The sequence below is a fragment of the Sapajus apella genome, unplaced genomic scaffold (assembly GCF_009761245.1).
Source record: "Sapajus apella isolate SASKATOON/1434 unplaced genomic scaffold, GSC_monkey_1.0 scaffold6, whole genome shotgun sequence".
NCBI classification, from domain to species: Eukaryota; Metazoa; Chordata; class Mammalia; order Primates; family Cebidae; genus Sapajus; species Sapajus apella.
In genome coordinates, this window is record NW_022436946.1 from 59,920,736 (window position 1) to 59,937,832 (window position 17,097).

The window sequence follows — 17,097 nt, forward strand, 5'->3', positions numbered from 1 at the left end:
TCTTCTCCTACTCTTTGCTCTTATTAGTCCTAGTTAGGATCAAAACAAGAACATTTCTATAGCTAAGAAGAGAAAATCTATTGAATATGACTTTTGGACAGATTATTTAGTGAAAAAAATTTTTTTTTCAAATTAAAAGAAATTTTAAAATTCTTTTGCTTTTTTTGAACATCTACTGTCTGGCTTTCCTATTTTCTTTTTCTTTTTTTTGAGATGGGGTCTTGCTCTGTTGCCCAGTTTGGAGTGCAGTGGCATGATGTTGGCTCTCTGCAACCACAGCTTTCCAGGTTCAAGTGATTCTCGTCCCTCAGCCTCCTGAGTACCTGGGACTACAGGCGTGTGCCACCATGCCTGGCTAATTTTTGTATTTTTAGTAGAGGTGGGGTTTCACCCTGTTGGCCAGGCTGGTGTCTCTAACTCCTGACCTCAGGTGATCTGCCTACCTTGGCCTCCCAAAGTCCTGGGATTACAGGCGTGAGCCACCATGCCTGGCCCTGGCTTTTCTATTTTCTTTTGCAATTTGAGTGTTAAGGGTGGCCTGAGGTTATTTAATATAGTGCTTCTCACAATTTTATGTGCATGTGAATCACCTGTAAGTCTTGTTAAAATGCAAATTCTGATTCAGAAAGTCTAGGGGTCCAAGATTCTGTGTTTTTGAGAAGTTTCCAGGAGATGCTAATGCTATTGGTCCACGGGCCACATTGTAAGTAGCAAGAATTGACTCCATTTTCTCAGGTTATAGATGAGGATATCAGAGCCAGAGAGACCAAGTGGTTTTTTTCAAGGTCCCATACCTAGTTAGTAATGGTGGACTTTTAATTTTTAATATGACAGTCGTATTTCTCAGATAAGGAAATACTTAAAACCAAGAGAAATCTTCCTCTTTCCCTAATTAGATGGCAGCTCATTTGTTAAGCCAACTTTATTCGATTTGAGTCTTTAAGATGTGTCTTAAGATTTTCTCTTCCATCCGTATTGCTTTTGAGGATTTGAAGAAAAATAAATAAATGGATACATTGATTTATTTGAATGTATGTATTATGTTAGAGTCCTTACATTTTGAACTTTACATAATCAAGAAACAGGTTTAAGTGACCTTAGGAAATAGTAAGCTATCTACATTATATTCAAATCTAGTTTGTGAAGTAGAAGCTTCTTGCTTTGGTAGGTTAATCATGTTTTTATTTAAAGTGACTGTTAATGTATAATTTGTTTTCAGACATTTACAAACTGGAGGAGGTAATGTAACTAGTTTTTTGTGTCTTTGGTGGTGCTTGTGTGAATACTTTTTGCTCTTTGAGGTTTTTCTTGTGCCTTAAGAACTTTTCGGATTGTTGCAGGACTGGAGGTGGGGTATAAATATGTGTGTAAGTGCATACTGCTTGGGGGAAGTGAGACTCCATAAGAACTCTTTCACCCCTTGATAATTCCATAATTCTCTTAAGTCTTTGAAGATTGGTGAATGGAGGAGGATGCATATTCCAGCCCACACAAGTAGCAGTTAGTGAGATGCATGTTGCCCTTAGCAAATGAATTCAGTCTTAACTTGACAGTTCTTTTCAATAGGTGAAAGTTATGCTTTGATAATTTGCTGTTCACTTCCACAAACTGTTAGTTGATTTTATAAATTTGTAGAGTGGGGAGACTTTATCAGTCAATCTTTATTGTTATGACAGTTATTATATTTCTTTTTGGTAGATAAAGGAAACATGAATCCATGTAGATTTAATTATAATTTTATTTGTGTTATCATTTTACTAATCTTTATTTTAATGAGATAGATTGTGGAACCATAAGATGATCATTTTCCATTGTGTATTATAGCTTTGGGGTTTATTGTGTATGTACCATTATTGTTAGTAAATCTTAAGAAATTCTTTCCATATATTGGGATATTTTAGGCTCTGGGTTTTGTTTTTATCATTCTAATGTTTAGAAAACAAGCTCTTAGATTGAGACCCACCTGATGCAAGTTTTTAAAATATGAGTCCTCTGTTTTGAGTTATTGCTTGGAGCAGCATCTGATTTTACAAAATTTACTTTGGTTGTACCTATTCATAGAAAAATGAATTAAGGAACTATTTTACTGTAGTTGTTGTCTGCCTTTGACTGTGTAAATATGTTTATGTGTTTGGGTTTGTGGTCTGTGGGTACCTTTATAGAGATACCTGTGATTCAGTTCTCTACGTTTCACAATTTCTGTGTTCAGTTATCTCTTTCTCTTCTGTGTTCAAAAGGGATGGCTTCCTCTTTCCTGTTTATAGGGTTCTTAAACTAATCCTTTCTGTTTTATTCAGGGTTTGTTTTATCATTAACCCCAACTCTAACTCTTCCTTGGATTGTGTAAAGTAGTACTATTAGTAGTAGTAGTTGTAGTAATAGTAGTTGTAGTCGTAGTACTAATGATATCTAGCCTTAATTAAGTACTTAATTAAATACTGTTTGCCTTGGGCATAATAACAATAGCTGACATTTATTACTATGTATTAATCACTATTCTGGTATCCTTTATATATTAATTATTTTCTTCAATTTTTAAAAGTGTGGTAAATTACACATAACATAAAATTTACATTTTAACCATTTTAAAATACGCAGTTCAGTGGTATTAAGTACATTTATATTGTTGTGCAACTGTCACTACCATCTATCTTTAGAACTCTTTCATCTTGTATAACTGAAAGTCTGTACTTCATTAAACAGTAACTTCCTATTCTCCCCATTCCCCCTAGCAACCACTGTTCTCCATTCTGTCTCTGATTTTGAGTACTCTAGGTATTTCATAGGGAATAATACAGTGTTGTCTAGTTGTGACTGACTAATTTCACTTAGCATAATGCCAAGTGCTATTCAAGGTTCATGTGCTGTAGCATATGTCAGAATTTCCTTCCTTTTAAAAGCTGAATAATTTTACATTTTATGTATAAGCTGGATTTTGCTTATTTATTCATCCCTTGATAGATACTGGGATTGCTTCAGTGGTTTAGCCATTGTGAATAAGGCTGCTGTGGACATGAATGCACTAACTTATTTAATTCTTTTTTTTTTTTTTTTTGAGACGGAGTTTCGCTCTTGTTACCCAGGCTGGAGTGCAATGGCGCGATCTCGGCTCACCGCAACCTCCGCCTCCTGGGTTCAGGCAATTCTCCTGCCTCAGCCTCCTGAGTAGCTGGGATTACAGGCACACACCACCATGCCCAGCTAATTTTCTGTATTTTTAGTAGAGACGGGGTTTCACCATGCTGACCAGGATGGTCTCGATCTCTTGACCTCGTGATCCACCCGCCTCGGCCTCCCAAAGTGCTGGGATTACAGGCTTGAGCCACCGCGCCCGGCCTTATTTAATTCTTAAAACTGTCTTAGGAAGTGAGGACTTCTGGTGAGGAAACAGACACTTAGTCAAGTAACTTGTGCAGAGTTACACAATTAGTAAGAGCTGATATGGAATGAACATTCTTAGTCTCTATAGTAGAGTCCCGTATATTTTTCTATGCTGGTACCTTCTTTTGTGCCTACAGATATCTTCACCCCTCTTTGCTATATATTAACATGTAATTAATGGTACGTAGTACAAATACTTTTAATACTAATGTTGGCAAATGAGTAAACATTTCATTTTATTTATTAGTGTTTGTTGCATTTCAACTATACTTCAACCCAATTACAAAATGAAGTTGAAAATCCTTAATCTGGATTTTAACACTCCTACTTGCTCCCTGTATGCTTATCTTTCACCATGATGTGATGATTTGTTGTATGTAGTAACTGTATAATTCCTGTGCAAGTTGAAGTGATGGAGTGTGTTGACTAGGACCTATTAATTGGAGTATGGGAGATTTCATGGGAGCTTTGAGTAGGAATTTGAAGATATGTATTATGAGACAAGACAGTATAGTAGTATAGCTACATAGGCTTAGAAACAGACATATACAAATTTCTGAGCAGTGGAGGATGGCAAAATGAGAAGAGAATAAGGAAGTTGCAGTTGTGAAGTTAAAGCATATAGTTGGGAGTTGGACAGCTAGAATTGTTCATAATATTGGATGAGATTTTTGATCACAGCCTGTCTGCTTGATTTTTAGGGATTTAGATAGCAAGCACTATTAAGTCTGGAATTACAGGCTCTGGAACTTGAATTTTTTCATCAGAGCCCATAATTATTAGCAGTTTTATGACTGATTGCAAATTAATTTTTTAACATTGTTGAGTAATTTGGAACATATTTGCTCCTTACTTACATTTGGTTATATTACATATGTGTCATTAATTTTGTGGAATAGAGAGAAGAATCTAGAAATTGGCACTGGGTCCCATGCCCTGCCAAACTCTGTCATAGTGTTGCTTTTAAATTGACAGAAAGACTTGCCCAAGATTCTAAATCTTGATGGTTGAAAGGACTTCTTGAAACAGATTTTGAAGATGATCAATAATCTGTTAATAGATGTAAGCACACACAGTGGTTTGATAAGGCTTGAGATTTTGTGATTCTTTATGGTAGGTAGCTCTCGGTCTTCAAAATTTACTTTTGATGCATTAACTAACATTAAAATGAAAGTTATAGTCTTTTGACTTAGGATTTTTCTATAGACATAATTTACCAAGTACTGTTTATTAAGATTAAACCGTTTAGATAAACAGGACATAGTAAAAAAATTTGTGGTAAAACAACATATAAAATAAAGATGGCTATGCTTATGTAGAAGACATATATTAGCAAATTGTCCAAATCTTCAGTGGCATGCTGCTGGCCTGCCATTTAATATACAATTAACATTCTAAGATCAAAGACTAGTTACATAAATTTGACAATTAAATTGGTGGGGAAGTTAATGGGCTTTGCAATTTAAAATTAAATAATACATGTTGTCGCTTAATTACTGTTGTGTGCATGTAAGTGATCACATAATAGAAGGGAGCTGATCACATAATAGAAGGGAGCTGTGGGCTTAACATGAATTTAAGACCATAAAGCCTTAATCAGTCACATCTGTTTCATGACTTTAAATTGATGTGGTGAGTATGAAAGAAAAGGCCTGCTGTGCTTATAGAATCAATAAGTCAAAACAAAAATACCTATAGGGTTAGAATCTTTTATACTGGCGAATGAAAATTTTGATAGTTTTTAGTAAAGAGATTATGTTAGAGCTATGTTGTCATTTCACTGTTAGCAGCAATAAAAAGTAAAAAAATGATTAAACAGTGTTATTATATGTGTGCGTTCTTTTAAATTTGTTAACATGAAACTAAGGACCTTAATATGAGTTAAATTATGAGTAATTGAATTTCTGGGAAGATGAGATGAGGTAAAATCCTCAAGACTGCCCCTCTTCAGACACAGTTGCAAGTCTGGGCTCCAGAACTTCTGACTAGCCAGCTTCAATCTGGGGTTCTCACAGCCCCCTCTTTGGATTTGATTAATTTGCTAGAGCAACTCACAGAACTCAGGGAAACTTACGTTTACTGGTTTATTATAAAGGATATTACAAAGAATACAGATGAAGACATGCATAGGATGAAGCACGGGGAAAGAGTGTAGAGCTTTTATGCCCTCCCTGGATGTGCCACCCTCCAGTAACCTCCACGTGTTCAGCTGTCCGGAAGCTCTGCAAACCCTGTCCTTGGTCTTTTATGGAGGCTTCATTATGTAGGTGTGATTGAGTAAACCATTGACCGATGGTGATCAATGTCATCTTCAGCCGCTTCTCCTTCCTAGAGGATGTGGGGTGATGCTGAAAGTCCCAACACTCTGATTTTGCCTTATTCTCTCCTGGGACTTGTCCCCATCCTGAAGCTACCTAGGAGCTGCCAACCATCAGTCAACTCATTAGTATTACAAGAAAGCATCATTTTGGTGTGTCACAGGATTTTAGGATTTGTATACCAGGAAATGGTTGAAGAACAAATATATATTTCACAGTATCACAGATGCAAACAAATGATGTTTAAATTATCTGAAGTCCTTTTCTGATATTAAGTTGAGATTATGTTTCTATGGAATTATAATATAAATGGTAGTTAGATTCCCAAACTAGCCTATAATGCTTATTCCTAAGGTAGCTTAATTACTTATTATGTATGTATACTATGAAAAATGACAAAATGTACTGTTTTAACATTGGTAATTAAGCAAACTGCCATTGCAACATAAGGAGTTTATGAAAACTATTTTCAATAACTTAAAAACTTTGGGGAAAATGGATTGGATTGTATAAGATAAGAAGGAGTTAGAGACTATTATGTAAGGAGATTATGAAGGGGGGTTTGATATTGATTCTTTATTGTCTACATGGATTAAACAACTTATTACTTTAAATTTTGCTTGATGCAGATGTGTCACTAGCTTTGATCAGAGTTTTAGTTGGTTCATGAATGGAACTAAGTTAAAGGAGGTGAGTAGGAGAAATACGTTTTTTTCTTTTTAAAAAATTGTGGCAAAATATACTTAATCTTTCTTATTTAAAAAAGAGTTGAAAGAAACAGGAAAAAAACAGGTTAAAGAAGACATGGGAAAACTTTGCAAAAGAGGTTGTCAGAGACAAAATTTACTGAGCAGTGAGGCAGTGAGAGAAACAGGCAAAATATGCATGAGCCCCATGGGGAAGGAAGAAAGCTGGAGTTTGGCAGGTCAGCTGTTCTTTTATTGTTTTTTGAACACATGAAGGTGCTGGTGAGTAGGGGGCATGGTCTGACCAACCGCTCCTATGTCCGGAAGGTTTATATATTCTGTCTGGGAAAGTGGTCTGAATTTTCTTTATAAGTAATTTTAGTGTACTTGAATTTATTTCTGTATACTAATACAACTTTGAGAATTGGCGTTCAGGGACTTGTGTGCCAAGTCTATTGGGAATAGAAATGAGAGGAAATGTAGCTGGTATAGAAATAGCAGAGGTTTGGTATTAAATTCTTATGAGAGAAAAGATGTCTAGAGAAAATAAACTCTAGGCTTAGCATTATACACTTGTCTCTGTTGAAGGATAGTAAATAGATACTGTGTCTCTTGGCGTGAAGTTGCTATGTAAAGGGCTGGTAATCCTTGGTATTAAGGATATGTTAGGGACATTACAGTGCGATTTCATCATAGGCATATTAAACTTCCTTACATTTAGCTGTGTATATTGGGGCCAAAACAACAGCAACGAAAACCATTAGCATTCTTTTTTTTTAATTAAAAAAAAAAAAAAGAGACATGATCTCGCTGTCTTGGCCAGTCTGATGTTGAACTCCTGGCCTCAAGTGATTCTCCTGCTTTGGCCTCCCAGAGTGCTGGGATTACAGACGTGTGTCACTAGGCCTAGCCTTGTTAGCCTTCTTGATGGTAAGCAATAGAAATAAACTTTGGCTAGTTTATATTGGAAGGCTCTCAGGAGAACCAGTCTTGGAAAATGGATAGGAATCAAGGAAAGCCAGCAGCAAGGACCAGAGCCAAGGTCAGGGCACAGGAACACTTTGATTAGGAAGCCACCATTAGCACTTGCTGACATTGTCTCTGCTGTTGCTATAAATAATTCTGCAACTATTCTTGTGCCTGTCTGTTATTCACTCAAGTTAAAAGTTTTGGGAAAGGAACATGGATTGTCTGGTTTAGATCCTGAGCCTATTTCCAGCCTGCTAGGCTCAGCCTTTGGTTTCCATCTAAACTCATGGTGTCCGTCATTTCTTCCAAACAAAATGGAACAATTACTGCTTCCTTCTTAAATGCCCTGTGCCTCAGTAAATATACCCAGTTCCTGAAGCCAGAATTTGGAACTTCTCTCATTTTCTCGGTCACATAGCCAGTAAATAGCGTATTGAATTCCTGTCAGTCTATATCTTGAATATCTTGAATTTATTTATCTCTAAAGTTATTGTTACTACTGTTCTAGTCACTGATTTCTCAGATGGTCTATTTCAGAGGCCTTATAATTTCTTTTGTGTACAGATTGGCTCCTACCCTGTTGGTATATACATTATGTGGTGATGAACTTTTTAAAATGCAGATCAGATTATGTCATTAGTTTGCTTAAAACCTTTTAGTGGTCTGCATTTGTTTACCTCCGTGTCTCAGTTCCAGTCCACTCTTTTATACTGTGTTGGGGGCTGGGACTTCGCAACCTGCATTTCCCAGACTCCCTTTCCAGCTTGCTTCCTGTTGAGTTTTACCACTGGGAGTACAGGCAGGAGTTTGGAAGGTAAGCGAAGGGACTACTCTTGTTTCCAGTTTCTGTAAGGACACCTCCAGCAGCAAAGGACAGCTATCACTGCATTCTCCAGCTTCTTTTGTCACTCTCTGCACCAGTCTTGCTGTTCCTCTCAGAGGTAGGGCAGCTTCTGGGTAGGGCATCCTAGGTATGTAGAGTGGCACTTGTATCACTTCCTAACCTGCTGGATTTTGTTCCCTTAGTGGTTTGAGCATCCTCCATTTGGCACCTCTTCATAGGGATTCAAACTTAAGCTACAGGGCCATTTGCGGCCACCTCCTTAGAGGTTAGAGTACCCTGCCACATGGACCTCTTTCGCCCTCTTCCAGGCATAGCTCCATAATGCTTTTCCTCCAAGTTCCTAGCTTTTCAATAACAGACCTCTTCCATTTTGTTCCCGTAATCCTGCGGGTCATAGTGCTTCCTGCAAGTATTCTTCTCTGAGATTGTTCAGTCTTCCTGTTTTATGTTCTCAGCTTTGCAGTATCTGTGTAACTAACTTGCGTATTACATCTCCTGGGTTTGAATTCTGCATTATGGTTTCTGTCATCTAATACAAGTAGTTTTCTGTTTTCTAAGATAAAGTAAAAAAAAAAAAAAAAAGTTAAAATAACTGCTACCTAGCTGGGCAGGGGGGAGGGGGGGTGGGCAGGATTTAAAAAATTTTCAGGCTGAGCACGGTAGCTCATGCCTGTAATCTGAGCACTTTTGGAGGCTGAGGTGGGAGGATTGCCTGAGCCCAGGGGTTCGAGGCTGCAGTGAGCTATATTCACGCCACTGCACTCCAGCCTGGGTGACAGAGCGAGATCTCTTCTCAGAAAAAAAAAAAAGTGTTTATAATTCCTATTTCTCTGTTACTTCTCTGGTCTCATGCCCTACCATTTTCCTTCTTTCTCTTTACACTTCAATATTCTGAACCTTTTTTAGTTACCAGAACATGGCCACATTCTATCTTGTCTGAAGGACAGTACACCTGCTAGTCTTTGTACTCCAGCCCACCCATCCCTCATTTCTCTTCCTCTCCTACACTACAACCTAAACTTAGTTGACTCCTACATGTGGAATGTGAGAGGTAGTATGCTCTAAAGGGTGTACAAATAAACTATTGTGTAGGTTTTAATATCCGCGTTGCTGTTATGCCAGCGTTATGACATTGGACAAGTTACTTATGTGTGTTTTGGTTTCCTCATCTGGAAAATGGGGATAATAATTTTGTTGACCTGATAAGGTTGTTGTAAGGATTAAATGAGTTAGTAAAAGAGTTAATAAAAGTGCTCTTTTGTTCAGAACGTAGTAAGTGCTCAGTAAGTGTAACCTGTTGTTGTTATCAGCTGTGCATGAATTCCTCTGGAAGGCCTTCCCTGATCTCCAGACTCGGACAGGCTCTCCCTTTGTAGGCTCCTGTAACAGCTGCTACTTCACTGTTTTAATACGTATTATGGTTGGAAGTATTTAATATCTTGTTTTCTTGTTAAGAGTGTAAATGATAAGAAGTTGAGAAGAGAGGCTGTGCTGTTTGCTGTTAACAACCCTAGTGTTTAGTACTGCCTGTCATCTAGACTGGCTCTAGGTCAGCCCTTGAACATACATTTAAAAAGTTCATTAAAAATTTTAAGAGAAAAACTATAATAAGTTTGATAGTGGCTGGGAAAAATGGGTAGAGTTAGGGATGGTGGTGAAATAATTCAGTGTAAATGATCAGTTTTTCTGTTTTTATTGCTCATCGAAAGGCTCTATCTAGTATGGGGGCCTTATGATAGGAAAAGAGGAGTAGCTGTTGTTTTGAAGCCACTGTAGTAGAAAGAAGAAGGTTTAGGATCCTGTCTTAGTTCATTGCCACTTTGCAGAGGGAAAGTGTTTCTCTGGGTCTGATTATAGACTACATTTCTGACTTGGTAGCTTTTTCCCCCTTGTAGCTTTAACTTTGGCTCCTGTGTCTAAAAGCAATTTGTGTTCATTTCTAAAAATTTTGAAAATACATAAAAGCATAATGAGGAAAGCAAGTATCATTGATAATTCTATTAGATAGATATGGCAACTGTTAATATTTTGGTATAGGTTTTACTGTCTATATTTATGATATACATACAGTTTTATCCTCCTCCTTTCTCCTGTAGTTATTTTAGGTATTCTGGTTTTAAACTTGCTTTTTCCTCACTAAACATATTGTAAATCTCTTTCCATACTAATGAATATTTTTATCATTGTTTAAAAAATGCTTGAATGGTATGCTTATACATGAATATGCAGTGTTTATTTTACTTATTTGCTGAATGATGGACATTTGAGTTTTTACCTTTCCACTGTTATAAAATATTATGATGAACTTTCTTGTACATACAGCTTTGGTTGACAAGTATTGAGTGCCTTCCTTAAGTGTGTATTCACATAGACTGTGCAAGGTACTTAAGCTGTGGGAAAGAACAAAGTAGATATGATTTCTGCCTTAATAGAGTGTAAGATAAATTCCTAAACTGATGAGCAGAGTTAGGTCTAAATTGGTGATAACTTTAAGTTACAAGGAGTTTAAGGACCATTTTACTCTCAGACACTGGGAGGAATGTGAATTAGGAATCTAAGGTGCTATTAGGTACTGTTGTTTTCCATCAGTTTTCCTCCTCTTTAATTATGTACTTCCTAATTTTATTAATGTATAATAATAAAATTTGGTGGCTTTACTTAATTATATATCTCACATCTCAGTGGCTGCTCTGAAAGATTGTTTCCAGTTATGATAGAAAACCTGCATTTACAGTAAACTAGCCTATAAATCTGGCTTTTCTGTAGTCCATATACCTTTGGTATGTATACTTTAGCTTTTTCTATATAGGAATCTTATACTGAATTACATTTTACCTTTTAATGAGAATGAATATAATATAAATGCCTATTAATAATTCTGAATATTACATTTGCAGTTGAGATAATTTCCCAATTAATAAGAAATTTATATTGCACCGAAGTTATATATTAAACTAGTATCTGACAGTCTGTGAGGCAGTTGCCTCTTTTCAAAGAATCTGGCTGCTTGGCCTGTGGTGGTGCATGCCTGTAATTCCAGCTACTTGGGAGGCTGAGACAGGAGAATTGCTTGAGCCTGGGAGGCAGAGGTTGCAGTGAGCCGAGATCGTGCCATTGCACTCCAGCCTGGGCAACAAGAACGAAACTCTGTCTCGAAAAGAAAAGAAAAAAGAAAAGAAAAGAAAAGAATCTGGCTGCTTTCAGGGACTTTGAGTGATGTGGAAATACTTCCACGTTCCTTATCTTCCTTCCCTAATATGAAATAGCTCATAACTTTTTGTTAGTATCATATAACAAAAGAACATATGATTTGGAATGACTGGAGTGCAAACCAAAAATCAAAGCCCAGAAACTTACGTTCCAAAGCCTGAAAATTTATGTGTGCAGAAGAATCCCTAAATACTAGGTGCTAAATAATCTCTCAGGTGTTTCTGCAGATACAAGTTGTTTCTCATAAGCTAGCCTTTGTTGTAAATTCCATCCTCTAAAGCTTTTTCTTCCTTAGTCTTTTAAATCTGTTTATACACATGTGTACACAGAAAGTATTTTCTTTTGATTGATACTCTACTTGATAGAAAAGATCTGATACTAAGATACACACACAGGTGTGTGTGTGTGTGTGTGTGTGTGTGTGTGTGTGTGTCTGTGTGTGTGTGTAAAATATTTGCCCTGTGATAATATCTATTTTATTTAAACATTAAATTTAAAATTTAATTCTCAACTTCTGGGCAGTTAGTGAAAGGGGAAGTATAATTTTGGTCATCATTATTACATGATCATAAAAGTAAACCATTTATTCTTTCTGAATTGTAACATTTATTAGCTTAAGTCAGCTTTTCTCAAATTATAAGTATAGAACACCACTTCTGTCATATTTTAACAGATATCAGGATTAAATTTAGGTAAAAATGGATTAAGATGAATAGACTTATTTAAATATTTTATCATAACTTTATCCTAATATGTATCTTGATTTTCTAAGAGAAAGATATAGTATTTTCCTAACTTATTTCCCTTGAAATACACTTTTGGTGAATGTCAACTATGCAAAATGCCAGCCTAAGTCCTTAACAACATGATGGGGTGTATGCCTTCCATGCCATTTTGCAGATGATGTCATCATTGATTTTATTTTATTTTTTAATTTTGCTTTAGGTTCTGGGTTACATGTGCAGGTCATGCAGGGTTGTTGCATAGGTGCATACATAACCAGGTGTTTTGCTACCTCTATTCCCTCTTCATCTGTATTCGGCATTTCTCCCCATGTTATCCCTCCCCACCCCCTACTGCCCCTCCCCTAGCCCACCCCCAACTGCCTCCAGTATGTGCTGCTCCTCTCCCTGAGTCCAGGTGTTCTGATGGTTGAACACCCACCTGTGAGTGAGAACATGCGGTGTTTGGTTTTCTGTTCTTGTGTCAGTTTGCTGAGAGTGATGGTTTCTAGGTTCATCCATGTTGCTACAAAGGACACAAACTAATCATTTTTTATGGCTGCATAGTATTTCATGGTGTATGTGTGCCACATTTTTTTTGTCCAGTCTATCATCGATGGGCATTTGGGTTGGTTCCAGGTCTTTGCTATTGTAAACAGCGCCACAATGAGCATACGTGTGCATGTGTCTTTCTGATAGAACGATTTATAATCCTTTGGGTATATACCCAGTAATGGGATTGCTGGGTCAAATGGAATTTCTATTTCTAGATCCTTGAGGAATCACCACACTGTCTTCCACAATGGTTGAACTAATTTACACTCCCAGGTAAAAGTGTTCCTTTTTCTCCACATCCTCTCCAGCATCTGTTGTCTCCAGATTTTTTAATGATTGCCCTTCTAAATGGCATGAGATGATACCTCAATGTGGTTTTGATTTGCATTTCTCTAATGACCAGTGATGACGAGCATTTTTTCATATGTTTGTTGGCCTCATATATGTCTTCTTTTGAGACATGTCTGTTCATATCCTTTGCCCACTTTTGAATGGGTTTATTTGTTTTTTTCTTGTATATCTGTTTTAGTTCTTTGTAGGTTCTGGATATTAGCCTTTTGTCAGATGGGTAGCTTGCAAAAATTTTTTCCCATTCTGTTGGTTGCTGGTTCACCTTAATGATTGTTTCCTTTGCTGTATAGAAGCTCTGAAGTTTAATTGGATCCCATTTGTCTATCTTGGCTTTTGTTGCCATTGCTTTTGGTGTTTTAGTCATGAAGTCCTTGCCTATGCCTGTGTCCTGGATGGTTTTGCCTAGGTTTTCTTCTAGGGTTGTTATGGTGTTAGGTTTTATGTTTAAATCTTTAATCCATCTAGAGTTAATTTTAATGTAAGGTGTCAGGAAGGGGTCTAGTTTCTGCTTTCTGCACATTGTTAGGCAGTTTTCCCAACACCATTTATTAAATATGGAGTCCTTTCCCCATTGCTTGTTTTTGTCATGTTTGTCAAAGTTCAGATGGTTGTAGATGTGTGGTTTTGCTTCCAAGGCCTCTGTTCTGTTCCATTGGTCTATGTCTCTGTTTTGGTACCAGTACCATGCTGTTTTGATTACTTTAGCCTTGTAGTATAGTTTGAAGTCTGGCGGTGTGATGCCTCTGACTTTGTTCTTTTTGCTTAGTATTGTCTTGGCTATGTGGGCTCTCTTGTGGCTCCATATGAAGTTTAAAGTGCTTTTATCCAGTTCTGTGAAGAAGGTCATTGGTAGCTTGATGGGGGTAGTGTTGAATCTATGAATTACTTTAGGCAGTGTGGCCATTTTCGCAATATTGATTCTTCCTAACCATGAGCATGGGATGTTTTTCTATCTGTTTGTGTCCTCTCTTATTTCGTTGAGCAGTGGTTTGTAGTTCTTCTTGAAGAGGTCCTTTACGTCCTTTGTTAGTTAAATTCCTAGGTATTTTATTCTCTTTGTAGCAATTGTGAATGGCAGTTTGTTCTTGATTTGGCTCTCTGTTTGTCTATTATTGATATATAGGAATGCCTGTGAGTTCTGCACATTGATTTTGTATCCTGAGACTTTGCTGAAGTTGCTTATCAGTTTGAGAGATTATGGGCTGAGATGATGGGATCTTCTAAATATACAATCATGTCGTCTGCAAATAGAGACAGTTTGACTTCCTCCTTTCCTAATTGAATATCCTTTATTTTTTTTTCTTGCCTAATTGCTCTGGTTAGAACTTCCAGTGCTATACTGAATGGGAGTGGTGAGAGAGGGCATCCTTGTCTAGTGCCTGATTTCAAAGGGAATGCTTCTAGCTTTTGCCCGTTCAGTATGATATTGGCTGTGGGTTTGTCATAAATAGCTTTTATTATTTTATGATACATTCCATTGATACCTAGTTTAATGAGAGTTTTTAGCGTAAAGGGCTGTTGAATTTTGTTGAAGGCCTTCTCTGCATCTATTGAGGTAACCATGTGGTTTTTGTCTTTGGCTCCATTTATGTGATGGATTACATTTATGGATTTGCGTATGTTGAACCAGCCTTACATCCTGGGGATGAAGCCTACTTGATCATGATCAATAATCTTTTTGATGTGCTTTTGCATTCGATTTGCCAGTGTTTTATTGAAGATGTTTGCATCTATGTTCATCACGGATATTGGCCTGAAGTTTTCTTTTTTAATTGAGTCTCTGCCGGGTTTTGGTATCAGGATGATGTTGGTCTCATAAAATGAGCTAAGGAGGATTCCCTCTTTTTGTATTGTTTGGTATTTTATTTGAGCTTTCCTTTTGTTTGTTTGTTTATTTATTTTTGAGAGTGAGTGTTGCTCTGCCACCCAGGGCTAGAGTGCAGTGGTGCGATTTTGGCTCACTGCAACCTCCACCTCCTGGGTTCAAGCGATTCTCCTGCCTCAGCCTCCTGAGTAGCTGAGATTGAAGGTACCTGCCACTGTACCAAACCCAGCTAAGTTTTGTATTTTTAGTAGAGACAGGGTTTCACCATCTTGGCCAGGCTGGTCTCGAACTCCTGACCTCGTGATCCACCCGCTTCAGCCTTCCAAAGTGCTGGGATTACAGGCATGAACCCCTATACCTGGCCCCTTTTGTTGATTTAAATTCCTTTTGAAACATAATCCAAGGCAAAGCTTACTTCTCCCTAATAGCTTAGATTGTCTCTGTCCACCAGGAATTGCTGCTTTTGAAAAGCATGTGCAAGAAGGCCTTGTGAACTAAGTATTCCTGTCGTCTATGTGCTGGCTGGCCTGGCATTGATCTAGGAGTCTTTCAGATACACAGTCAGCCAGACTGAGGCTGAATTTATTTTTCCTAGTGAAACTTGAGTCTCCAGGCTTCCCATCTAGTAGGGCTGCATCTATTATAGCAAGGGCCTGAGCCCTGCATCTGCTCTCCAGACACCTGCTGGAACTAATTATCATTATTATAAAAAAAATTTTTAAAAAATTTCTTTTATGTGTTTTTTTTTTTTTTTTCCTTTTTCTTTTTGCTCTTTTCTGTTTTTTTGAAACTAATTATTTTGGAAACAGCAAAGAACAACATACTTCACAATCTAATCTAAAAACATAAGCCCCTTTGGTCTTCCGTTCTGCTCTTTTCCATTTTGTTTGTACACTTGTTTTTCCTTCATCAGCTCTCCTATTTCTCCTCACTTATCGTATTCATGTGTACTTTGCTTTTCAGAACATTGATTTGTAGTTAACCAATTATCCACTATTATAGTAGCTTCCATATACTCTGTCAGCTTGCATCTCTTCATTAAATATGTCTTCTATTCTCTAATCTTAACTTGATTCAGCTACATCTTTCAGCCGTTGCTGCCTTTTTTGTTTGGACATACCTCATGTACTTTGTGGGTAAGAGGTTGGACAGTCTGGTCAGTGTTCTCTTTCATTTTCAGTGGTACCTGCAGACCACCCTTCTTCCTTTCTTTCGTTTAACACCAAACACCAAACAAAAACAGCCTAACGAAATGATGCTGTTTCCTTGTTAGGCCTTTTATCTTTCTAATCTTTTTTGCTCTCATCTTTCTTTTTTTTCTCATTCTTTTAAGACCTTGGTTGCTGGATATGATCTTCGTTTTCACCCCAAGTTTTCTTCCTGTTATCCGTTTGGTAGCATAGCCTCCCAGACTGTAATTTCTTCAACTTGAATCCATGTGGACTTTATATTTGGTGTGAAATACAACTCCATTCTTTTTTTTTTTTTCCCCACATTCTTGATTTACTGTTGGGAAATCAGTGATGATAACCTGACCATTTGAAGAACGACAGGTTGTTAAGTATATGAATTCCCCCATATATAGATTGAATTTAAGAAGATAAGAGCTAATTGAAAATCTTATGGCTGTGTTTAAAAGTATTTTAATTTTATAGTCATAAATGAGAAGAAAAATTATACCTGATATTGTAGTATCTGGCTATATCATGATATTAATTCAAAGAGAGGGATTAGCTGTTTTGTTAACAGATGTGGTAGAAAGAGCACTGGATAATTTGAAGTCTGTCAAAAGGCAAATCACTTATGTTTTTCACTGTTTTTGTTTTTTTTTTCCAATTTTGAAGTGGAGAGAATAATACCTAATCCATATAGTTGTTGAGTTAATAAAATACATTTGTATATGTGTGTATTGTAAACTTTGAAAGACTTTAATGTTTAAGATCTCATGAAAATTAGAGAACCATTCTCTGTTAGGATGGATTCATATGCTCTTGAATATCACATTATATCCCCAAAAAACTTAGATTTCCCTATACTCTGTGTTTTCTATAGGAAATGAAAAAAGTTAAAAAAATTATTGTTTGTGAGCTAGGTGTGGTGGCTCGTCTCTGTAATCCCAGGACTTCAGGAGGATGAGGCGGGCAGATCAGTTGAGGCCAGGAGTTTGCAACCAGCGTGGTCAACGTGGTGAAACCCCGTCTCTACTAAAAAAAAAAAAAAAAAAAAAAAAAAAAAA

The 17,097-nt window shown here is 37.0% G+C and overlaps 1 protein-coding gene across 2 annotated transcripts in view; it reads left to right on the forward strand.

Annotated features, from left to right (window-relative positions):
* The window catches only part of RNGTT (RNA guanylyltransferase and 5'-phosphatase), a 343,044-nt gene that overhangs the window by 99,018 nt on the left and 226,929 nt on the right, over positions 1 to 17,097 (forward strand). The window lies entirely within an intron of this gene.